Source organism: Nicotiana attenuata, unplaced genomic scaffold, assembly GCF_001879085.1.
Source record: "Nicotiana attenuata strain UT unplaced genomic scaffold, NIATTr2, whole genome shotgun sequence".
Taxonomy (NCBI): Eukaryota; Viridiplantae; Streptophyta; class Magnoliopsida; order Solanales; family Solanaceae; genus Nicotiana; species Nicotiana attenuata.
This window is the reverse complement of record NW_017673397.1, coordinates 38,289-65,033: the sequence shown is the minus strand read 5'-3', so window position 1 is coordinate 65,033 and position 26,745 is coordinate 38,289. Positions and strand designations below refer to the sequence as shown.

General features: G+C 38.5%; 1 long non-coding RNA gene and 1 pseudogene across 1 annotated transcript; one reads left to right on the top strand and one right to left on the bottom strand.

The window, feature by feature from the left end:
- Positions 1-14,518: 14,518 nt before the first annotated feature.
- On the top strand, positions 14,519-20,240 carry LOC109216277 (annotated as a pseudogene).
- Positions 20,241-21,253: 1,013 nt separating this feature from the next.
- On the bottom strand, positions 21,254-25,918 carry LOC109216275. Its single transcript, XR_002066466.1, has 4 exons — positions 25,490-25,918; positions 24,095-24,204; positions 22,840-22,943; positions 21,254-21,608 (listed from the first exon to the last, which is right to left on the bottom strand). It is a non-coding gene; the product is annotated as an uncharacterized LOC109216275 (long non-coding RNA).
- Between the last annotated feature and the right edge of the window lie 827 nt (positions 25,919-26,745).

Genomic DNA, 26,745 nt, shown 5'->3' with positions numbered 1-26,745 from the left:
TGCATTTCTGGACTGAGCATGGATCGGGCTGCACGCCGCAGCGGTGTTATATTGATTTTGAGGCCGAGGGCCTGGTTGATGCCACGAGATGGTTTGATATTGCGCTTGGGCTGTAGGAGCCCCTCCGGAGTCTGTACACACCCCCAGTGAGCGTCGTCGACGCTAAATGGATCGGGCTGTACGCCGCAGTGGGTACCGGAGTGTACCTTCATATGCATTGCATTGCACTCATGCATTTGTTCCTATTTGTATTATCTGTCATGACATTCCAGCACTCGCATTTCATTGGCATCCATGCTACTTCTTGCACTGTTTACCTGATACCCTGGTGTTATTTGTTAATGGAGTGCTGTGCCCGAGGGGCTGACTTTTGTGCTGACTTGCACTATCTGTTTCGCATTCATTTGCTTAACTGTTGGTAAAAAATATTTTCAAAAGAGGTTTTAAACTGAGCCCAGATATTTCTAAAGATTTCACGGTTTCACTGTTTTCTCAAAGGGTTACACTGTTCTATATAGCATGATGGCTTGCTTACGTGGTTTCTTGCTGCTCAGTTATTATTTACCTTTATTACTCACTGAGTTTGAGTACTCACTTTACTCCATGCACCTCGCGTGCAGATGCAGGTATTGGTTTACCCGGTATCGGGTTTGAGCTGGTTGAGGATTTTGCTATCGTGGCTGAGCAAGGTGACCGCCAGCGTTTGCGGCACCGGATTTCTTCTTTTTTGATTCTAAATTTTAATCCATGTATTATAGGCCTTGTAGTTGTATTAAAAATCCTTCTAGATGCTCGTGACTTGTGACACCCCGGTCGGGCTGTGTTGGGATGGTTCCCTGTTTTTATCACTTTTCTTCCGCACTTATGGGAATTTTATTAATGGTTTAGACTTATTCATGCTAAGTAATTATTAAAGAGTTATTGGTGTTCCGTTGGCTGGCCTTGTCTTCACGAGAGGTTCCATCACGACCGGGTTTGGGTAAATTGGGTCGTGACATTGTGTTTGAAGCAGTGGGAAAGAGAGCGACAATCCAAACGAGAAGTTGCGGAGTTGAAGGAGAAACTCAAAGAGGTGGAAGAAGAAAAAAATAAGCTGGAAGAAAAATCTAAGTGGTTGGAGCAGAGAATACTAGGCGGTCGTGACTAAACAATGACATGTACGTGTTGAGCGTAGTAGTGTATCTTTATGTTTCCCGTGTCATGTGTTTTCGTTAGTTGTACTGAATTTAAGTTATGCTAAGTTTGCTATGTTTGTGTTTGTGTTGTAGTGTTAAAATAAAGAAGAAACGGGGTACTATGTAAGCATAATAAAATTGTTGTTATTATTTACATAATGTATTATTTACATAAAATACAAAAAAAAATCAATGTGTCCCACAGCCTGTGTGCTTCAATGCAGCCGCTGGACTGAGGCGCATCCCCTGACGCCCGGGTACACTATCAGGATCATCCTCATCACGTCGCCTCTTTATATGAGGATGCGCTGCAGCATGATCGTCAGTAGGGCTGGCAAGATCGGTAGAAGGGGTCGTTGGTCCGTCAGCAACCTACAAAACAATTAGTAAGCTTAGTATATGAAAATGTATATTAGTAATGTACGTGTTAAGTCAAAAACATTTTTTTACCATGGTCTCGTCGGGCTCCTGAATATAAGCATCCGTGGTGTCCTCAGCATCGCACAAAGTGGCCTCCGTGATGGGCTGGGATAAAGCCTTAATAAGAAAATTAAAAATTAATTTATGGCAAATCAGAGAAAAAAAGAATAAACTAAAATTTAATAGTAATACAAACATACCTGCGCCTGTGATAGATCCGCCGCACCCGACGACGCTGAGCCAAAACTCAACCTGCGCCCACCATCCACGTCTCGGGTCGGCCGATCCTCAGCTACGGCGATGGGCCTGAAAAGAACTGCTCTATATCTGCGGTGAAGCTCGTGCCCGTGATCAACAATGGATCTGACAGGGTCACCTGCGATGCTGGCAGCTCCAGCTGAAGGTTGTACGACGGCATGCTGTTGGGAGGCTCGTCTTGCTGAGGGGTATAACCCGGCTGATCAGCTCCAAGATCCTCAACAAGTGTCCCAATGCCCCCTTGCTGGGGAACACCTCCTCGCCGGCCCCCACGAGCCCTGTGGGGCACCCCTGCCTCGTGGGGCACCCCCGCCTCGTGGGACAGCCCTGCCTCATCCCCGTGCCCTCGGGCGTGCGACAAGCCTACCCCGCTGGTGGTGCTCTGGAGCCACATAATCAGGGTCGTGATCTAAGCGCTCGCCCTGTCTAGCTCGCTACAGTGTCCGGAGTGCCAGCTCTGTCACCTGCCGGCCATACTCAGCGACCGCAGGATCGCCGGCATACTGCTGCATCTGCAGTCCCAACTGGTAGAATAAATGATGACCAACAGCCTGCACAACATTTAAAATATCAATTACAGAATGATATATCAGAGTTATAAGTAAGAATACCAAATAACATACCAGTGCCTCGTGCCTCCCGGCGTATGGTGTGTACCGACCGCCAACTTGATGAATGGGGTTCCCGATAAAAAGTCGGGTAACGCAGGATGTATAAATTTGAATAGTCTCCGCCTGGATCTGTGAAGGTGGGGGCGGAATCAGGTCCTCTTGCACCTCCCAAGTATGGACCTGTGCCTCTAGCCATGCTACAAATGCGTCGTCCGCCCTCGAACGATTATCCCACTGATAATGTAAAGCCTCCCATATATGCTCCCTCGGTATAGTCTGCGGACGGCCAAACTACCGAAGTACCCGCTCTATGGCATGATGCTCCACAATATCGAGGCATATCAGTGGGACGGAAATGCTCCAAATCAGTCAGCCGGCCGAGCACTAATCGGGCAAGCCAACTATCAAGTCATCACTGTATGGCGTCCAGATGAACTATCAAATAATAACATAAAAGTGAGTATGCGCAACACAAGTGAATTTATAACAAGTAAGTTTAGGTACACATTTACCTGTGCGCCCTCCAGCATGTCCAACACATCCCTGACAAGGGGGAGATTATGATGAGCATCAATGGCTCAGTAATTTCCACGCCGGAGAACCCACCTCGTAGCTAGAGGGAGAAATGGAGGTTCTACATCCGGAGGTAATGGTGGTAGAGGTGGCTGCAACGGCAGGAACCGCTCCCAGGCCCAAACCTAACATACAAGGTTGACGTAAAGTTTAAGAAATTTTTTGACTAGATAGAATTGGAAGTAATGAATAGAGTATTCGAATATGTTGTCACCTGTAGAAGCGGCAGAAAACCACATACGTCGCTCTGGGTGCCCATGCTTGCCCGACACATATTCCTATACAGGTAAGCGAGAACATTAGCACCCCAACTGTACTAGGGTAAATCATCTAGCTGCTGAAGATGATGTAGAAATCGCAAACTCACTAGATTTCCCGAAGTGTTCGGGAACAAGACACCCCCAAAAAGAAGGAGCAGCACCAACCTCGTGTACCGGTGAATATGTAGATCATCTGTCTCGCTGGTGATGTCGGGGTGCTATATCTCCAAATATTGTCTAATAGCTGTCAAAGTCATGCGACTGGCCCCTGAAGCTGTAGTCTCAACCTGTGGCCTGAAACCAGTGAACTGCAGCAGCAAGTCCAAATACTAGGCACGCGACATAGATCTCATATACTGAGGCAGTGCAACGGCCAGTCCATCAGCATGCAGCACATATAAAACCTCAACATCCTGTAGCATGATGGTGGCCTCGCCAATGGGCAGGTGGAAAGTGTGCGTCTCCGGTTGCCACCACTCTATCAAGGCCGTGATCAGAGACCAGTCGAGCTGCAGCCGCCCAACCTGAAAAATCCTATAGAAGACCATATCCCGCAGGCGCTGGACTACATGGGGATGGAAATCTCTGCCCCTCATAAAGTCCCACAAGTCGTCCACTCTCCTGGCGTGGAGAGTCTGGTCTAGTAGCTCTCCCTCCCATATGTAGGCGGACCTATGATCGCCTTGTAACACTAATAGCTCATTGGAGAAAGGTCCAGGATGCATAGGCGGCACATCCATGTCGTCTACTGTAAATTAAACAATATTAATTATTTGTTTGTTTTGAAAATTAAATAATTAATTTTAATTGGACAGCGTATATATTTATAGGTTCCAGGCTCGATATTTGAGGCCCAGTAGCACCAAGCTTTCCTGAATTCTTATGTGTGTCAATTTTAATTTTTTTCATAATTTGTGTGTTTGTTTTATAAATTAAATAATTAATTTTTAATTGGACAGCGTATATATCTATGGGTTCCAAGCTCGATATTTGAGGCCCAGTACCACCAAGCTTTCCAGAATTCATATGTGTGTCAATTTAAATTTTTTTAGAATTTTGTGTGTTTGTTTTGTTTTGTAAATATTAATATTTCATTATTTAATTGGACAGATTATATACCTATGGGTTCCATGCTCTATATTTGAGGCTAGTAGCACCAAGCTTTCCTGAATTCTTATGTGTGTCAATTTCAATTTTTTTTCATAATTTTGTTTATTTGTTTTATAAATTAAATAATTAATTTTTAATTGGACAACGTATATATCTATGAGTTCCAGGCTCGATATTTGAGGCCCAGTACCACCAAGCTTTCCTGAATTCTTATGTGTGTCAATTTCAATTTTTTTTCATAATTTTGTTTATTTGTTTTATAAATTAAATAATTAATTTTTAATTGGACAACGTATATATCTATGGGTTCCCGGCTCGATATTTGAGGCCTAGTACCACCAAGCTTTCCTGAATTCTTATGTGTGTCAATTTTAATATTTTTAGAATTTTGTGTGTTTGTAAATATTTAATTGGACAGAGTATATACCTATGGGTTCCAGGCTCGATATTTGAGGCCCAGTAGCACCAAGCTTTCCTGAATTCTTATGTGTGTCAATTTCAATATTTTTCATAATTCTGTGTGTTTGTTTTATCAAATAAATAATTAATTTTTAATTGTACAACATATATATCTATGGATTTCAGGCTCAATATTTGAGTCACGGTACCACCAATCTATCCTGAATTCTTATGTGTGTCAATTTTAATATTTTTGGAATTTTGTGTGTTTGTTTTGTTTTGTAAATATTTAGTATTTAATTATTTAATTGGACAGAGTATATACCTATGGGTTTGAGGCTCGATATTTGAGGCCCAGTAGCACCAAGCTTTCCTGAATTCTTATGTGTGTCAATTTCAATTTTTTCATAATTTTGTGTGTTTGTTTTATGAATTAAGTAATTATTTTTTAATTGGACATCGTATATATCTATGGGTTCAAGGCTCGATATTTGAGGCACAGTACCACCAAGATATCCTGAATTCTTATGTGTGTCAAATTCAATATTTTTCATAATTCTGTGTGTTTGTTTTATAAACCACCCTACTAAGAACATAATCCGTCGAACCTCACCACTCAATCTGTGGCATTCCTGGCATAGCCAACATTGCCGCCTTAGCGCAATTGTCCAGAATAACACAACACGAAGACAACCAGTCTATACCCAATCATTCCCACGAGAGATACTCTTATGATTCTTCCGTACCACCAAGCAAACCCGAATGTCAGCAGTCGATCCAACAAGAAAGTGCCGCAATACTAATGAAGTACCATCAGCTTAATCACATTGCCTTTTTCTGAAACATATACCCTCGTCAAATCACCCCAATTAGCAATACCATTTCCTTAATCATCTGAAGATCATTCCCCTAATCATCTGAAGCTCATTTCTCTAATTATCTGAAACTGCCCGTGCTGCCTAAGAATTTTATGACCTTCTGTTCAGAACTGAATCGTAACCTTACACACGCAAATCTTAATCCTGCACCACATACCGCATATACCATACCATCTTAGGATAACATGAGAACTTCATCTCCCTTCCGAGCCACAAACATCTACGTACTCAACTAGTCAAGAACTTCCCATTGATCCCATCTAGGAGAAAATCACTATACATCTCATGCTCCTCATGCCAGCAGAAATTATACATCTCTAACCATGGTAGAAACTATCAAGAACTCTACGAATCCCCTTTTGCACAAAACCGAACCATCAGAACTGACTCCTTCTAACTCAACCAAGCTACAAGCAATCCAAACCTAAGAGTATTGCCACGAAACACCTGTGGAAACCCACCGCTTCATAAGCACTCAAGAACCGATCATATCCATTACCATGCCAATCCGGCCTACTACCAAGCTATCTCATCTATCCGAGTTTCGTTTTGATTTACCTTCAACTTGATACTCTTTCTTGATATAACACCACAATTCCTCAACCCAGACTCACCATATGAGACTCAAGCATGAAACCACACCGTCTAAGGCTCATAAGCCACTGAATACTCTCTTAAATATTCCCAAAAGCGCCACCTTCAAAATACCTACCCTGAAGGGACTTCCTGCGAATCCAAGTCCATTACTTTTACCTTCCTGATACTGATATATAAAATCCCATAATGATATAGAAATACCACGAGTCTTGACACCCTCCAATGCAAAACCTCAGTTTCTAGCCAAATTATACACCTAGTAAATTTCCAATTGTTACAAGTAAAACCCAGAACGCATTAGAACCATTCTCTATAGTCAACCACTCTACCCAAACTGCAATTAGCCCGATCAAAAGAACCAAACAACCTGCGCCTCATTAGCACTTTTGACACTGCAGCATATAACCTTACCTTGAGGCAACCAAGCCACTTTCCTTTCCTATGCACTGAGCATTCTTTATCAATAACAACTCAAGACATTCCGTGGTTCTCAAACACCTATGAAGCATGATATAACCTCACCTTAGTTGACAATTTTTCCTTTACTCGAGCCATCCTCGGGCTCAATCTCCGCAAACCATAACTGATTCACCAGCACGCCTCAAACTAGAACCAACATAGCACATAACCGTGCGATCAGCTAATCAATAGCAACTCCCCCGCTTGGCTGGAAGCCATAGATCAAAACACACACCATAATTCATAATGAATATACTCTATTACTGCCATACTTCCGTAGCGAGGTTAAACTCAGTCCTTCATAAGCTCGTGAAACACAGACCATTTGGTACTTTAAATCTTCTGCAAATCTCGCATTCACCCTCGTAATAGTTAAACCCCACTCTCTTAAGTGACCCAAATTCAAATTACAACATATATCTTTCACTTGAAATTGAGATCTTCTAACAGACAACATAAGGATCGCACAAACTCAGAACATTCCGCAGGAGACCCACCTGCTTTTCCTCCAACTAACATTTCTGTATACCTTCTACCGACATAAACTTTACGCAATCACTTAGTCTTCCTGAGTCTGAACTCATACCGCAACATGAAATTTACTTCACTCCTAACTAGGAAACATGAAAATATTCTTCATGCACCCCTAACTCGGGGCTATACCTCAAATCAAGATGGAAATCAGGCACCTAATAGTTCTTCTATCCTCCAGCAAACCCTTCTCGTCGCTTCCAAATCATATGAATACATCTCGCAGTCACATCACCCTCCTTACGTACTATCCAGTCATTACTTCCCTTAGTAGGGACACAACAGAACACATAGATCCAGAAATACGTGCTCTCACAATTAGCACCTCGGTGCTCAAGCTATAGGCAAAAATCCAGCCTCGAGTCCTCCAGACAGGCCCAACATCAGCACATAGAGATCACATCTCGCCCCTCAATCAGGGAATCACAAGCCATCGATGCACATCTGATACTGAGCGCTCATGCGAGCATGCGAATGTGTGGAAGGAATTCAAAGAGTTATATTTTACGCTGAATCAAAGACGCACAATAAGAATTCAAGAATGTGAAGTTTTCCTAAAGGTTCTGCAGCCTCTCGAGGATAAATACAGACGTCTCCGTACCGATCCGCGAGACTCTACTAAACCTGCTCATGACTCGTAAGACCTATGTAACCTAGGCTCTGATACCAACTTGTCACGACCCTAAACCCAGACCCGGTCGTGATGGCGCCTCTCGTGAAGACAAGGCCAGCCGACACATTTCCAATCTAGTTTTTAAGCAATTAAACAATAAGCATTACGTCTAAAACATGATATAATCTCAGAAATAACGATGATAATACAAAACAATCCGCGGAATATAACCCAACACAGCCCGATACCGGGGTGTCACTAGTCATGAGCATCTAGTACAATTGTCTAGTCACATCAAGACCGAAATGGTCGGAAGAATCGCAATAATAGATAAGGAGGAATAAAGAGGGAGAAAGCAGGGCCGCGATCGCCAGGCAGCTACCTTGCTAACTCCAATGACAACTGCCACCAAGCTCAGAAAATACCTGAATCTGCACACAAGGTGCAAGGAGTAAAATGAGTACTGCCAACACAGTGAGTAATAATCATAACTAAAGTCTGAATGGTAAGAAATCACGAAAAGAGCATCAACATGCTGTATAGAAGCAGTTTCAAAAGCCAGTAGAAAGCAATGAAGCTGTAAAATCCCTTAAAACATCTTAGCTCAGTTTAAACTTCTTTGAAAAAGACTTTTTCAACAGTTACGCAAATGAATGCAGAACAACTAGTGCAGATAAGCACAGAAATCTGCCCCTCGGGTATAAATACACAATTAAATAGGTAAATGACAAGCAAATAAGAAAGATAAGCACAGAAGGTTCGCCCCTCGGGCACAATGTCAACAAATCCGCCCCTCGGGTAATATCTCAGATCAGTACCAGCCCCTCGGGCAATCACATAGAACAATACCAGCCCCTCGGGCTATATCTCACATCACAATGGGTACCCGCGCTCACTAGGGGTGTGCAGACTCCTGGAGGGGCCTCTTGCGGCCCAAGCGCAATAACAAGCCATCTCATGGCATCAAATCTAGGCCCTCAGCCTCATATCAATCAAGCCACCTCGTGGCGTACATATCGCAGGCCCCCGACCTCAAATCAGTATCTGTGTATCACCGCTGCGGCGTGCAGCCCGACCCAAAAGATATCCTCACAACACAGGCCCTCGGCCTTACTTAGTCAAAAATCACATAAGCCTCTCGGGCAACAGTAAAACAGTGTTTCTCAACCCAAAACATCATTTAAATATCATTTGAGTATTAAAACTGAGTGAACATGGTTGAGTTTTGAAAACAGTGGAAAATAACATGACTGAGTTCAAGTATAAAGTCAAAACAGTGAGAAAATATCAACAAAGATCCCCGAAGGGTTCAAATAGTTGGCACGAAGCCCAAATATGGCATTCAGCCTAAATAATGATGATAACAAATAGATTCCAGTCAAATACGCGGTAAAATCATCAATCGGGACGGACCAAGTCACAGTCCCCAATAATGCACGACCCCACACTCGTCATCAAGCGTGTGTCTCACCTCAATATAGTACTACGGTGTGCAATCCGGGGTTTCAAACCCTCAGAACATTATTTACAATCATTACTCACCTCGATCCGGTCCAAACTCTAGCCCGCGATGCCTTGCCCGCACGAATCGACCTCCGGATGCTTCAAATCCCACAATCAGTACATAATCATTAAAACATGCTAAGGGAGCAAAGCCCACTCGAAAATATCCAATTTAACATCAAAATCCCGAAATTGCTCAAACCCGGCCCCCGGGTCCACGTCTCGGAATCCGACAAAAGTTACATAAATAGAAACCTCGTCCTCACACGAGTCTATGCATACCAAGAACATCAAAAACGGACCTCAATTGCCCATTCAAATTCCCAATCAAAAGTCTAAATTTCCAAGCCCTAGTTCTTCACCTTTTGGCTTAATTTTCATGATTTACTAGGTGGAATTCACATAATAATCGAGTTTTAAGTCGAAGAATTTACCTCAAAGTGATTCCCCTTGATTCCTCCCTTCCAAATCGTCCAAGAGCTCCCAAGCCGAAGTAAAAAATGGTGAAATAACCCGAAAATCGCAAAATGAAATAACATATATGGTCTGCCCAGGCCTTTCTGCATCCGCGGTGCCTCTATCCGCTTCTGCGGTACCGCTTATGCGGTCTACATTTCGCTTCTGCGGAAATCACTTAAATTCCAGCCCTTCACATTTGCGGTTGTCCTTCCGCATCTGCGGCTCCGCAGATGCGACCCCACACCGCATTTGCGGCTCAAGACGATTCTTCCAAAACCGCTTCTGCGGTTCTTCTTACGCATATGCGACACCACACCTGCGGTCCCCAAATCGTAGGTGCGAAAACACCAAAAGCAGCAAATCTGAAGCTGCAATAACCTTCCAACCTAACCACCCGAAATCACCCCGAGGCCCCCGGGTCCTCAACCAAAAGCACCAACACATCCTAAAACCTTATTCAAACTTGTTCCAATCATCAAAACACCTCTAAAAACATCAAATCACCCAAAACACCTCGGATTCAAGCCTAAGTTTCTAAAAATCTTCCGAAATACGCTTTTGATAAAAAACCCAACCAAATCACGTCCGAATAACCTGAAATTCTGCACTCACATCCCAAATGCCACAACAGAACTACTACAACTTCCGGAATTCCATTCCGACCTCTATATCGAAATCTCACCTAACAACCGGAAAACGCCAAAATCTCAATTTCGCCAATCCAAGCCTAAACCTTCCACGGACTCCCAAAATGCATTCTGATCACGCTCCCAAGTCTCAAATCACCTAACGGAGCTAACCAAATCATAAAAATTCCGATCCGAAATCATATACAAACAAGTCAAATCTTGGTCAAAAACCTTTCAAATTTCAAGCTTCAAACTGAGAACTGTTCTTCCAAATTCATTCCGATTACCCTGAAAACCAAAACCAACGGTTTACATAAGTCATAATGCATCACACAGAGCAAGTCATGCCCGAGAACTAGCGAGCAAAGTGCAAAAGCTCTAAACGACCGGTCGGGTCGTTACATTACCCCATATCTTAAGTGGTATAAATTAGCACCGGAATTATAATCCCACGATTATAATCCCGGGATAATTAAGTTCACGTACCAAAAGACCCGTTAGTACCAAGTTTATGCCTCATTGGCATAACCGGGGAATAAGATGCGAGATTTGCCAAATCGACAAATTGTGAACAATTTAACAAAATAGATGAAATGAAAATTATATAAAGTTATACCCCACGCAACAAAATTTGTGAACAAAGGAAGAGTTGTTATTTCGAGAAGGCTTATGACTAATCTAACAAAATAGGTACAATGAAGGTTGTATCCAAATAATATTGCGCCAGACAAAACTTGTGAAAGCATTTTTCATTCTTGGGGGTATGTAACATCGATGCTATTTTTATACAACTTCCTTAAACGGTGGCAGATATAAACAATGGTGAGAAATGATACCCTTTATGCAAATCTCCCAGCATATCAAATGCAGCAAAATACATCTATGTACTTTTTTATAATCGCTGTTTATATTTTGACCCGATTAATTTATTTTTTTCGGTAAAATAGCTCCGCTAGCAGAATTTTTATGTCGTTGCCAGAATTTTAAAGCATGTAGGCAGAATTTATCCGATATGAAGAAAAAGATTCTGACGATTGCCATGTTTTGTGGTAAATCTTGATGATCACCATTTGAAAATTTATGGATTTTTCCAAATTGCAATGATCACCCATTCGAAACTTTCCGGTGGTTGTCACATTTTTGTAAATCCTGATAATTACCATATAAACAATTTTGGCGATTATCATATTTTTTGACAAATCTTGGAGATCCTTGCTATATTTTTGTGACAAATCCTAAGGATCACTATTTCAAATATTTATGGCGATTATCAGGAGCTCTTCCCAAAATTTTGATGAATACTATTTTGGAATCTTTTCACAAATAGCTGGCTTCATTGTTTACTTTTTTAATAGCCATATACATAGATTATATAATAATTATACATAATTACACACAATTATACACATATAATATACTGATTATGCATATATTATACCTCTACAAGCTATTTTTAGTTTAAGTGGTTGAATAAGTGGCAATTTGGATTAATTCTTCTACTATTATTTTACATGGGACTTCTCTTAATAAGGTCAAAAACAATGATTGCTCAAATGCATCCTATTCTGCCATTCACATGCATATATTATACCTTCACCGACTATTTTTAATTTAAGTGGTTGAATGAGTAGCTATTTGGATTAATTCTTCTACTATTATTTTACTAAGACTTCTCTTAATAAGGTCAAAAAAACAATAATTGCTAAAGTATCCTATTCTACCATTCGCCGTACGTAATAGCCTGTTTGGCCAAGCTTCTTTTGAGGCAGAAACGTTTTTTTTTTGTCAAAAGTGCTTTTCTTCTCTAAAATTAAGGTATTTGGCCAAACTTTTGAAAAGAAAAAAGTGCTTTTGAAGAGAAGCAGAAACCGTTTTGGAGAAGCAGAAAAAAGTAGCTCATCTCCAAAAGCACTTTTTTGAAAATCACTTTTGAGAAAAATATACTTAGAATGGCCAAACACTAATTGCTGCTCAGAAGTACTTTTCAAATTAATTAGCCAAACACAAACTGCTTCTCACTAAAAGTACTTTTGAAAAAAAATATTTCTCAAAATAAGCTGATTTTTGCAGCTTGGCCAAAAGAGCTATAATGGTTAAAATATCATGGTATAGCCAGTTTTCACACTGGTCAGTGAAAAATAGCCAGCGTTTACCAAGTCAATGAAAAATAGTCACTATTTTGCTGCAACAGGGACCGGTCCAGTATAATATACGGGAGTTCTGGTGCATTTGTGTACGAACTCCAGCATATTATGCTGGACAGGTATACTTTGCTAACTCCTGTAAAATTTGCGGGAGACTGGAGCACTAGTGCTCCAAACTCCAGTATATTATACTGGACAATTATACTTGCTGGAACTCCGGTAAAATTTGCGGGAGTTCCAGCATAATTATGCTTGAACTCCCGTAAAATTTCGGGAGTTCCAGCATACTTATGCTGGAACTCCCGTAAAATTTGCGGGTATTTTTCCGGATTTTGAACAGTATTTTCGCTCAGATTTAAAGTGGCTAAATTTCGATGACTTTTGAAACTTGACTATTTTTCAACGACCAGTGATAGATCTGGCTATTTTTGAATTTCTGCCGCTATAATGCTATCTCGTTTTGCAGAGGACCGAGAAATAAAGGCCCATTAATATGCAGCCCAATAAAGCAAAAAAGGCCCAGAATATTATGGAGCGAAATTTACAGGGAGGTCCCTTGATACTCGTATTGACAAGCTATACTACCCTTCAACTATTAATTTATCACTATCAGCTTAAAATCAAGTAATCAACCAACTTGAATAGATCATCCATCTTCAAATTACAAATTGAAAGGAGTTATTGGCAAACTAAATAGATTGAACAAAAATGAGAAAGCAAAGCTAGATACACATTTCTCCCGAAAAAAAAAAGGGGTTAACTCCAAACTTTCTCCCTCATTTTGATTCGATTGGGCTACTACCTCACTATCCTCATACCAAGATAGCTTCCTAGCCAAATTTTCCGTTAAAATATCATGGTATAGCCAGTTTTCATATTGGTCAATAAAAAATAGCCAGCGTTTATCAAGTCAATGAAAAATAGCCATTATTTTGCTGCAACAGGGACCGGTCCAGTATAATGTACGGGAGTTCTGGTGCATTTGTGTACGAACTCCAGCATATTATGCTGGACCGGTATACTTTGCTAACTCCTGTAAAATTTGCGGGAGACTGGAGCACCAGTGCTCCAAACTCCAGTACATTATACTGGACAATTATACTTGCTGGAACTCCCGTAAAATTTGCGGGAGTTCCAGCATAGTTATCCTGGAACTCCCGTAAAATTTACGGGAGTTCAAGCATACTTATGCTGGAACTCCCGTAAAATTTGCGGGCGTATTTTTCCGGATTTTGAACAGTGTTTTCGTTCAGATTTAAAGTGGCTAAATTTCGATGACTTTTGAAACTTGGCTATTTTTCAACGACCAGTGGTAAATCTGGCTATTTTTGAATTTCTCCCAAATTTTCCTAAAGATTAAGTTGACCTTTTTTCCAATCCAAATCACCTTAATCAAGTTGCTTAAATTTCCCAAATCTACATTGTTACTGATTCATGGCTCAAAAAGAGACATAAAATTTTTCTCTAATATTCTGAGGGATCGTTTGATTATCAAGATAAGAAAAATACTCCGATATTATATTTAATATTATTTTATGCTAAATTTAGTTGGCATTTTGTAATCGATATAAACAATACAAATATAATTTTATATTATAATTTCAATATTATCTGACAATCGTCCAGATCCAATATAGAATACATTATATGTGGATAAACTCAATGAGTATAAAGTACCTAAGAAAGATCAGTATAACTTTGATTTCATCTTTGAATTTTTATTTAGGTTAATAACAATTGTAAAATTATAAAAGTTTGTATTATACACAATATATCTCATTCTTAATTCAATAAATTAAATATTTGCTCACTATTTCAAGGGCTATATCGAACTTTACTTATTCATTAGGGACCTGTCTTTAAAAATTATCTAAACCCAAATATGTAAGATATGACACCACAAATTTGGGTAGGCACACCATAAAATCACTCTGTCTTTATTCTTTTACTCTCTGCTTCAATTCTTCGTACTCCTCACAAGCCCGCCGGAAAGTGAACTTATCCATAATCAACAATGGTAGATTTTGAACTTGGCTCCGTTCCATTCAATGCCGACGGATGGGGTCCACCAGATTCCTCCATCTCCGTACCAAACCAAATCTCTAACGCCCCCTTCTCTCCTTTCTCCCGCTCCGACAAGCTTGGTTGGATCGCCGACTGGACTCGGTCTCTTTCAAACCAACCCGGATCCAACTCCAAGCAAAACCCTACTGATTCCGCCTTCGACTTCTCCGGAGACGACTCATTCGCTACCCTCGCCGCCGACGAAGACTCCTCCTTCCGCCTCGTCGACACTGCCGCCAACTCCCATCACCACGGGCAACACCCGCCCGAAATTCCAATCCCTAGGGTGGCCGGTTCAACCCCTCACCCACAACCCGCTCTCACGCTTCCCCCAGCCGCCGCGACGAGGAACGTCGAGGCCCGAAAACGTGAGCCAGGAGAAACGAAAGAGCTCGAAGGGACAGGCTGTACATCTCAACCGTTCGGGAACAACGCTGGCCAGAGAAGAGAATCTGCTGTGTTCAAATCATCAGTTGATATTCAACCTGAATGGAACATGCTCGATCAGATCCCGTTTTCAACTTTCTCCAAGCTTTCCTTCTCCGTTCCGGAGCCTGAGGACTTGCTGATCTGCGGCAGCCTTGAGTTTTACGACCGGTCCTACGATCGGATTACTCCGAGAATGAACGTCGTCTGGAGATGTTTAAGAACAGGAATTTCTTCAAAGTTACTACTACGGATGATCCTGTTATCCGCCGTTTGGCTAATGAGGATAAAGCTACTGTTTTTGCAACGGATACGATTTTGTCTACTTTAATGTGTGCTCCTAGGTCTGTTTACTCGTGGGATATTGTAGTTCAGCGTGTTGGGAATAAGTTGTTTTTCGACAAGCGTGATGGGTCCCAGCTGGATTTGCTCTCTGTTCATGAAACTTCCCAAGAACCATTGCCTGATGTGAAGGATGACATTAATTCAGCTCATTCGTTGAGTGTTGAGGCTGCTTATATCAATCAGAGTTTCTCGCAACAGGTTCTGATAAGAGATGGGAAGAAGTTGAATTATGATGAGCCTAACCCGTTTGCGACTGAAGGGGAAGAGGTGGCGTCGGTTGGTTACAGGTACAGGAGGTGGAAGTTGGATGATGATACCTTTTTGGTGGCGCGATGTGAAGTGCAGAGTGTAGTGGAAGTGAACAATCAGAGATCATTCTTGACTCTGAATGCGCTGAATGAGTTTGATCCTAAGTACTCTGGGGTTGATTGGAGGCAGAAGCTCGAGACGCAAAGGGGTGCTGTTTTAGCTACTGAGTTGAAGAATAACGCAAATAAGCTCGCGAAATGGACTGCACAAGCACTGCTAGCTAATGCTGATATGATGAAGTTGGGTTATGTATCAAGAGTCCATCCTAGGGATCATTTTAACCATGTGATATTAGCTGTTGTTGGATATAAGCCTAAGGACTTTGCTGCACAAATCAATTTGAACACATCAAACATGTGGGGTATTGTGAAAAGTATTGTGGACTTGTGTATGAAGTTGAATGAAGGGAAATATGTGCTTGTTAAGGACCCAACCAAGCCGCAGGTTAGGATTTATGAGGTCCCTCCAGATGCATTTGAGAACGACTATGTTGAGGAGCCATTGCCAGAAGACGAACAGGTTCAGCCTCCTACAGAGGATGCTCAAGGTGCTGAGGCAAATGGGGCTGCAAATGAAGTAGAGGACAAGGAGATTAGCACTGAAGCTGTATAAGGGTAATCTGATACTGCACTAGGATAATGATTCTTCCTCTCAATATTAGTATTCTGCCGTTGAGAATTATAGCTCTTAGATAGTGTGACGGTACTTTACGCCCTTAACTATTTTCAGTTTTGCTATTCTAACACAATGATTGTTCTTGGATAATGTTGTCTCTTTTTTAGAAGGTGAGGAAAAAGTTTATCCATACATATAGCTCAAAGTGGATTTTATCTTCACTCAATTGTCGCCTAAGAACCATTTGTTGTGCTAATAGCTGATCTGCTTTGAAACTTTGATGTTTGCCTTTTCCTTTAAATGAATTAGCCATGATGTGGCTATGAGAACCGCTTTTCATTTATAACTTTTAAGCCACATAGTTGCCTTTGATGGTATGTGAACAGATGCTATTACCTATTTATTAGTATCTTAAGGATATATTCATTCTCCACTTTCCTCCGAGAGGATGGAGTCTCTTAAAAGGAGAAAACTGAATCATAAATTTAGGGTAATAGAAGACACAATAAAATCTGGAACGATGAGAAAAATGAAAGTGAATTGAAACACCTTGGTGTCAAGGACACTGTAGGGGTGGGTCCTTATCGGGAAAAGGACACCTTATGTCAAGGAGTCTTGCTTGCTTTCAACTACTTCACTCCCTATATAAGATAAAAAGTAAATCCTTAGTTACAGGACTTGACAAGAAATTGCCTTATAAAGATTTTACAAGACAAACCTATTTGCAATAAGATGGACTTAATACCGACATTGAGGGACTCTTAGCTATTTGTAGAGCATTGTGGCTGAGTGGAATTTCTCGTAAGTCGGTTGCAGTGGCCCTTGTAGGGATAGCAGCTTGGTTGTGGTCTTGCGTTCCGGGGCTGTGTGCTGCATCTGTTTGAACCAATGTACTGCCTGTTGGCTGGATGCAGTGGAAACTTGATGTGCCTGGGTGTTGTGGGTCAGAAGACAAATAGTTGTATAAATAGTTGTAGATGCGCTTGTCAGTTAGCATGACCAAGGTTAGGAGGTTGTACATGACAGAGGGTGCTTATACGCTTCTTTTAGTCTGCGGCGAGTTTCGACAAATGATTCATGGGATAAATATAAAATGCAGCCCACGAGTTTTATTATGCATGGATTTTTGCAGTACCTATAAAGCTGTACTGTGGTTGTTTGCCTTCATGCATATGCTTTATATTTGGGCCCAACTAGGAGAGTATAGACAGAAAAGAATGTACTCCAACATATGCTAAAAGAGTAGCTAAATTTAAAGCTGATAATCAATGCCCTTCTTGAGGCTAGTTATGGATTTCTTGGATCTGCTTTTGGTAACCTCTTCGTGTAGAAGTCTTGTGGATCACTTCATCTATACTTACCCCCTTTCCCCTCCTTACCCTCAGGTTTGGTGGAATTTGTTTCTGAAAGTTGTTATTGCTTGAGCCAAGAGGCTACAAGGTCTGTACTGTTGTTTGCCTGTGGCTTTGGGGAAAACTTGGGGTGGTTTTGGTTTTGTATAGTTATCAAACTGCACGCAGTTCCCGGGTTTCTGGTTTTCGTGTCCGGTTTGAATAATGAGTTATGAGTTGTTGCAATTTACGGGTGTATGTATCTTATTATTGTTGGTGTTTTAACTGTATGAATTCTCACTTTGACTCAACCATTCTTTCGAGGGTAAATTCTTTTTGCTACAATGTAATTTTGAATTTCTATAGAGTGTAGTGTTGTCAAAGACACGCTTAAGCCCTAAAGCGAGGCTCAAAACATGTTGAGTGCTACGCCTCACTTTGGAGGCGCTTCAGTGTCGCATCAAGGCTCTAAGGCATACTTTTCCTTGCCAAAGAGTGTAATGAGTGTGATCCTGAAAAGGCGACACTAAACAATTGATATATATATATAGTCCAGTTGAGCCTTTTTTCCATTAAAGCCCGCGTTTTATTTGTGCTTCACGTTTAAAGCCCCAACCAATTTTAGAGTTCGTTTGCACTTTTCGCCTTTGATAACACTGATAGAGTAATCTATTGAGTGACATTTCTTAAGTATAAAGTAATGTGCTACTCTATTATATTCAACATAAAGAAATTTCATAGAAATACTGTCAATTTTGTTGCCCTGATGACTTGTTACTATGTTCCAGTATGAATATGCTGATTGTTTTTCTTGCCATCCAGGTTGTCCGGAATAAAGTCATACTGGTTGAAACCTCTTTGAGATCTTGAGCTTTCTCTTATTTATCAACAGCTTTATGAGGTGACTGTGCTCTTGTGTCTTTCCAAACAGATTAGAAACAAGGCATCTTGTCAAGAGCTTTTTACCATCTTAACGAACTTGTTCGGCTTCCTTTCTCCCACCTACTGTACTGGTTTTGATGATTATGGACCTTTGTCAAGGCTAATTTTGTGATAGGTTTCTCTTTTAGTTGGATGCTTTTATGAAACGACTTTTCATTATATCTGGTGCTGTGGTGTAGGACATCATTGACTTTTTAGCCCCAGGGTTTTGTCTGATAAGAGCGCGACGCATGATGTACGAGTTAGAAACAGATTGTTTCCTTGCCCCAAACAAAAGCCTAATCTTTTGACAAGGGTAAAGGGGCGGACTTATCACTGATTTGAATTGTGTCATGGTGATATCTCGATCATGAAAAAGAGATTATTGACCTTTTAAAGGAATTGCTCTAGTAGATTTTTGTGTTTTGTCATATGGTGACAAGTTGAACAGAGAGTTCGAGACCGGTATCTTAGCATTAAAGCACCCGTCCAAAAATGAAACATATTCAGAATTCCAAGTCCAGACTCTGAGACTCTGTTTGTTTAAGGGAAAACTAGGAAAATGTTGCTTTGTTACTGCATCATAATATTTATTCATAAAACATGTTTATTTTGGGCTTTGAGTCATCCTGATTTTTGGCATTTCGTTCCTAGCTCTTGGCTGAAGCAGGTGAAATACCAACGAGGCTTCCCTTTGATCTTAATTGTGTCAAACGTCTTTACCCATCTCATCTTAATCTCAATGAATCAGATGAGGTCTTGTGCACTCTTTGCTTGATAAGCTCCCCATATTTACAGTATATGCAAATTCAGGTAAGCGTTTCACTCGTTTCTTTTTTTTATTTATTATTTAGTGGCTTTTTTATACGTTAGATCCTCAATAGTTCTGAGATATGGTTATTTTGTTCATCGTTTTAGGTGGATAATTCTGATGATGATGACGATGATGAAGAATTTTATGTCCTAGATGAAGTGAAACGTTTCTTAGATGTGACATTTAATCACCTCAGGGAAGTTAAATTAGTGAACATTACAGGGACAAGGCCTCAAATGAAGCTTATCGAGCTTCTATTAGCCAAGTCTCCGGCGCTAGAGAGATTTCTAATTGAACCTAGGCCAGGAAATGAACCTCTTGATATAGTAGTTGAAATACTCGCTGAGCTAACAAAATTTCAGCGTGCATCACCGAAAGCAAAAGTTGTCTATGACTATGATAAGAATCGATGGTACAGTCGTTAATCAGATCATGATCTTTGGGTATGTTTTGGATGTTGAAGTGAATGGATAGAAACAAATGTCGACGCAGTAATATAAGGCTGGGGTTTGCCTCAAAGTGGCTGTTTTGGCTACTCTGTTTCGTGATAACTATGTCATTTACAATGCTAAGCGTTTTCACATTTCATGAGTGATCTAGCTATGAGATGAGACTTTGGTTGTTCAGTTATGTTTTGGTTTGCAGTGTGTTAATTTACAGATTTCTTTCTTTGCAGTTTTCTGGTTTCACATAGTGTTTCTATTTGTGGTCTAACTATGAAAAAATTATGTTGTCACCATATGTATTTGGCTAGTTTTATTTGTGGTTAAGAAGCTTAAAGTGCTATGTTGATTTCTGATGAAAACTCATTATAGTATTATATAGATTAATGTATATTCTAATAATTTTTGAAAATTTCTAACAGTAGATATTTACTTGTTTGGATGAATGAAAAGTGTCATTTTATGTAACGACCAATTTGGTGTGCTTGCGTCATTACCTTGTCTTTTTCTCTCACCTTGCCCTTTGTTATTATTAACTAATTTTGTACCCTACCTTTTTATATAATAACTACTAGTATACGTACCGTGCGGATTGTTTTAACTGAAAAAAATAATATAGTAGAAACATGTCTATATTGCAGATTAGATTTAGTGATCATACTGGAAAGAATTAAATCAAAAATAAATATATGAATTTCATAGGATTGTATCTATGCCAGGCACCACCAATATTTATGCACTCATGCAAAGATCAAGGATAAAACGTGTCTTAAATTCAAATAAAATCAATATAGATAATCAAGAAAAAAGCAGTTACATTTCCCTTTGGAATGATGGATGTTTATTTTCTTCACAAAATAAGGACAGTAAAAACTTCTTCGTCAACTTATTCAATACCCGTTCCCATCGTCCGAAGCATAATCAATCACCGCTTTTGCTCCTGCTGGAAAGATCCAATATTCCCATTAACTTCTGCATAAAATGATGTATCTCGTATATGGTGTCATATTTGTGCAGCTCCCAAGCAAGCAACTATTGCCTTTTGCTTCAATGTTTCTGCTATTTTCCCTGCATATTCCATTGCATCTTTCCCTGTTTTTTCAGTAACATTATTAACATTAGCAGTTTCTTCCCCAACATAGTTTGCTGCACTCTTGCTATGTTTTTGAACACTTTATTTTGCAATTGAATCTATCTCCTTAGGGGAAGGAGTTATTGTTTCACCAGTTGTACTGATTTTTTTCTTAACTTCTCATGTTCTGGGGCAACAAAAAACGAAAGGGAAAAAGATAATGTCTGCTGTGTCGAGAGAAAAAATAATTATTTGAAGTTTGAACAAAAATATACCTCTTATATAAAATTGATTAAAAATATGCCAGAAGGAATAATGGTATCTTATACCAGTACTTAATTGTCCTTGAACACAAGATGCTTGAACTCAGCTTTTATTGCTTGCTTCAGTTTGTCAATCCATCTCGCATCAAAGTAATCAAAGACCCAATTACTATCTCAAGCACATATTTCGAACCACTTGGTTTCCTTCGCAACACAATATCAAACAAAATTAAGCTTCACATTGGAGCTATAATTGTTTGTATGCTTTCTCTATATACAAAATTATTGATTGGATTTATCGACTGCACAAGAAAATAAATTAAAAAACTCAAAGTGGCTACTGGCAATTGATTCCACATGCTTGAAAGCCACAAAAATTCAACTTCCTGTCAATATATTCACACATCACAGTTGGTACGAATTTTATTTTCTGTTAATAGCAACACTTGAAGAATAATGCATTATTATTTTGAATGAAAAACCTGGCAGCAAAAGAAAAGAAAAATTAACCTCAAAACGTTCAATTTTTTAAGCGAGAAACACTTGAAATAGCACACATTATTTGTTCAGCGGCTTTCTACTTCCTTTTACAAAAATCAGTCCAATATACCCGATAAAAAAATTAAAGATATACCCAATAAGTAATCCTACAAATCCATTTAGGACTTAAAGTATGCTTCTACATTAAATTGACCAACTGACTTGAATTATCATCATTAGAGTTTTCAAATTCCTCAATTATAAGGTTTAAAATGGATAAGAACCACTTTTTCCAACAACATTAGAAGATGAATCTTCACTAAATAATCAAAGAATTACAATTGTCTTCCCAATCGTTTATTCTGTTATGACATCGACAAATGATGAAAGAACAATATTCATATCACAATTCATTGTTAATGGGAGAGAAGGCTCTTGTAATGATTTAGCTTAAAAAGTGAATATCTATACGAAGTGACCTTAGCTTGATATTTAAGAAACAAATTATCCAACAAAGAATGGTAAAGATAAATACTAAAACCCATTATTTTCATCAAACAGTAAGACCCATTAAATTGCTTAAGTAAAGTAAATAAAGGGGCCTAATGATTTTCAGCAAGGTACAATGACAGAGTCCCCCCCCCCCCCCCTCCCTTTTGGGGTTTATTGGGTGAAGAGTATTGGGGGACAGAGTCAGAAATAAGAAAAGGTAACCAATGAACTTGCTAGAGTTGTATTCATAGAAGGTATTGCTTTCCTCCAGACATAAGTGCCTCACTCATTTTTCCAGTAAAATATTCAAATTAATATATTATGTAACACGAGAACTTACCTCATGGAGATTCACAGAAAAGTTACTTTTCATAGGAAGTCATAATCTAGACTCGCATGTGGACTTTGTTAAGAGGAGAGGGAGGGTGGGAAGAATCAAATTTATCATCATTTCAGTCAAGTACTTTACATGTTGCGAATGTTTTTCAAATAAACTTTAGTCATATGCCATCAGAATTCCCAAAAATATGGACTAATACATTCGTATTTTTCAGTCTCCAGAGTTACCCACCAAGAAACAGAAATACATGTTTGCATGATTGTCATAAGCAACATAGTAGAATGTGCACTTAGTTTAATACTTACAGCTTGCAAACGCATTCGAGATGTTGTGGTGTTATGATAGCACCCAATCGAGTTTATAAAGTAGCAAATAGTCGACTTGCATCAAAATGCATGATTGCTTGTACCTGAAAATATGCCATTGGCCACATAAGGAACCAAAATAATCTATTGTCGATATTAATTTGTTGTAGTTCCTATATATCTATATTATATTAAAAGCATGAACCCCTAAATTAAAAAGTTAAATTACCTTTTTACCCCTAAATCTAATTATCCTTCTTACTATAAGTTTAAAAATCTATATTATATTAAAAGCATGATGTCATTTGGAAGACACCACAAAAATAAGTACAACAACAGTAAATAGGACTTCATTCTCATTGATATTAATCTGAAAGAAATATGTCTGCGAATGGAATATGTGTGACTATTTAATGAAGGAGTATGAAGTGCTGGTTGAGGTTAGTTGTAGCCGTTAGTGTTTTCTCATTAGTACGGTGCCTCACTTGGATTTAGATTGGCTTTCATTACGTGCAAATTTGTCTTAAATGTTAGGTGTATTAGACTCAGTTCACAAATCAAAAGGATGCAACTATTAAGAAAAGACACTTTTTTGTTTCTTTCTCTTTTTTATTTATTTTTAAGTAAGTTATTTAGATTATTTAATAGGATATTCTGTAATTCGGCGTAGAGAGTTTTCTGCCAAAAGTGCATGTGAAGGTAGTTCCTATATATATATCAATCCTATATNTATATATATATATATATATATATATATATATATATATATATCAATCCTATTAAGGTACCTTTTCAGTGGGCACATCATCGTGTAACTTTGTTAAATTATATGTCAATAACTTATTGAAAATGATCACCACTAAGAATCTATGGCTTCCATTTCCAATTAAACATCTCATCATGAACTTATAATAAGAAAAAGTGATGAACATTCGACATTACAATGGTTTTTATACTTTAGCAAAGGAGGTGTCTGAAAACCACTTAAGTACTTAAAAGTTAAAATTTAATACCTTCAGAGCTGATTAAAAGTGTTATAATATTTTTGTGAGAATAATTTGAGTTAATACAAAAAAAATTGATAATTTCCAATCAACGGTACAAATAAATTTTAAATTGCTTTGTAAAAGCTCAAACCTATTCAAATATTTGACAGACCATGAAAGTTAAATTTTATTTTACTCATTAGTGAATGTTGTATTTACGACTCGAAAAAAATATAAAAAAGTGCAACAAAATTTGGCAAAGAATATACCTTTAATATTGGAGTGATGATGGTATTCACTCCATTTCAAAGTAGAGGTTGATTAGTCAGCATTTGAGGGCCATGAGGCAGTTTACTTCCCATTGTGATAGAAAGAATTTCTGCATAAAAAATATGTAACTAATAAATCTTGCTTATTGATTAAACTATAAATTACCAATGTTCCATTGTTAGATATCTCATAAGTCGATGAGTACAAAAAATCTAAACGAAAAGTATGTTACTGAATTACCATGGCTCCACTCTATTCAGTCAAACCTTAGGGATGCCGGAGTTCATAATTTTCGATTTGGCATGTGATGCCATACCAGTCATCAACTAAATATTGGGGCTATTCTATAGTTCACTAGCTTAACCATGGCCTTCATATGGGAAGGAAAAAACTATGCTTTTAAATACATTAAGTACATAATTGAAAAAGGAACAACAATCATAAAGGAGTCCAAGTGTGTGTGAAAGCCTTAATTTACTACCTCCATTATCACCCTTGAAATTTAATTCCTTTTTATATAAGCTTAGCTCAAAATTGATATTTGTCTCCCTTTCGTTACACTTTATAGCAATGTCATCATAGGCCTTGGGTTATAAACCAAGTAGTAAACGACATAACATAAAAGGGAGGAAGAGAGTCAAGTTATGTTCATTAGACCTTGTACATTTCATCTCTTTGTCAATCAACGCAGAAACTCTCCTTTTATGAATTAGACATTTACTTACCTAGTGAAAGAGAATAAAAGTGAGCAAAAATTAGTTTTCTGATTTAGAAAAAAAGATTTGAAACTTAGGTGGTTCAACAATTAGCTATCTACATGCAGTGTATTCCTAAAAGATGCAATATATAAAGACTAAACTAATTGGAACTGAAAGATTACCAAGAGCATTATTTTTGTCTCAAATTCAAAAGAAATCAATATAGATAATCAAGAAAAAAGCATTCTTAACATTCCCATAAAAGGTCTCAATCCAAAAATACAGGAATAGATCAACCTCACAATGGCGTCTAGTTGTGGCACAATAATAGGTATTACCGTTACCTCGCTAATTTTATTTGACTACTGCCTCATATCCTAAAAAAATTGATAAATATTAAAGTTAAGTCACTATGAGCTTGTTGATACAGTTACCTTTGGAGAATTTGATAGTCACAGGTGAAAATTGGTCTTATAATGTTGTATGTATGTGAAATAAAAACTCATTTTCTCCGACAGCTAGACCTTAAAAATTACAACAATAGTGAAGTGCATAAATTTTATTCATACCCATAATAGGTTCCTTTATGGCCTTTGGCAAACTGAAAAGACTGAGCCACAAACCAAGTAAATAGTATGAGCATATATTTAGAACCCAAATAAAATAAATAGCAAACAATAAGGATAGAGTTAGTACTAGTTTGGCTTTGTTGAGAAGTGGACGGGCATAGGTACAATTGATTCCGCAAAATACAACAGAAGTAGCGGTCATTGGTACAAAAGTCTCAACAAAAATCTCTGTTTCACAAATATTTTGATCATCAGTAGTACAATTTGTGTATTTTTTTCATGTTCTCTGGCCTTGTCCAACGTTTATGATCTTTCACTGAATCTCCAACCTTAAAAAAATGCACAATTAATTTTTAACATTTACCAGACATATGTTTATGGAGAAAGTTAGAATTAAATTGATTCTCAATATTCTTGAAAACTATTGGGCTAACATGGATGTAGAAGCGATTAAGCTTGGAACTGGATTTCAAGAAATAATCAGTGCCCCATTTGATGGCAGATTGAAAAATTTTCAGATCACTAAGAATTGCATTACAAAATCAAACCTTTAACTTTGTAATGCAATTATTAGTAGCTTGTTACTTTTTCTATTGAAGAAATTATATAATGACGAAAGAAAAGAAAAGCAAGGAGTGAAAGGAAGAAAGAACTGGAAAATTTATTGCTTTTCTATATTCTAGTTAAATATTTGTTCATAATCTAGAGAAGCAAGGAGTGAAAGGAAGAAAAAACTAAAAAATTCATTGCTCTTTCTAAAAATTTTATGAGTGGTCTAGAATTACAAATCATAGAACTTACCTCCTATAAACCGGAATTGTTGAGTGGTATGCGAAGAAAGGAGAAAGAATCGGAGATATATACTGTGAAAGTGTGAAACTGATATGAAAAATCATGTTACTGGAACTCCGATGAAAAAGGATTAGTGAGTTAGGAGTTGAGATCATGGGGCGACATCGTGGGTTGTTTGAAGTAAACAAGCGCAGACTCCTTATGGTTTAGAATTTTAGATGGAAAGGCACGCATGAATGGATTCCTTGTTGGTAACTTCCGAAGTTTTATTCCTTGTTAGCAAATTATTAATTTTTAAAGAATATAAAAAAAATTGATACATTAATTTTTAAACCTCCACAATCGTAACTTCTTATTCCCAAGGAATGCTTGGCAACTTCCTCATATATTATTCCTTGCTGGTAAATTAAGTTTTTGAAAAAGTGAAAAAGAAAATAAGTAAATATTTTATTATTTTGAAATTCAAATTTAGAAAATAAACTAATTTGAACTAAATTAACTAATTATGTCCTAAAATTGTCACATGGCATTTTCTTCACACGACCCATGGCGAATTCTCATGGCTAACTTCTTTCTTTTTAATAATAGATA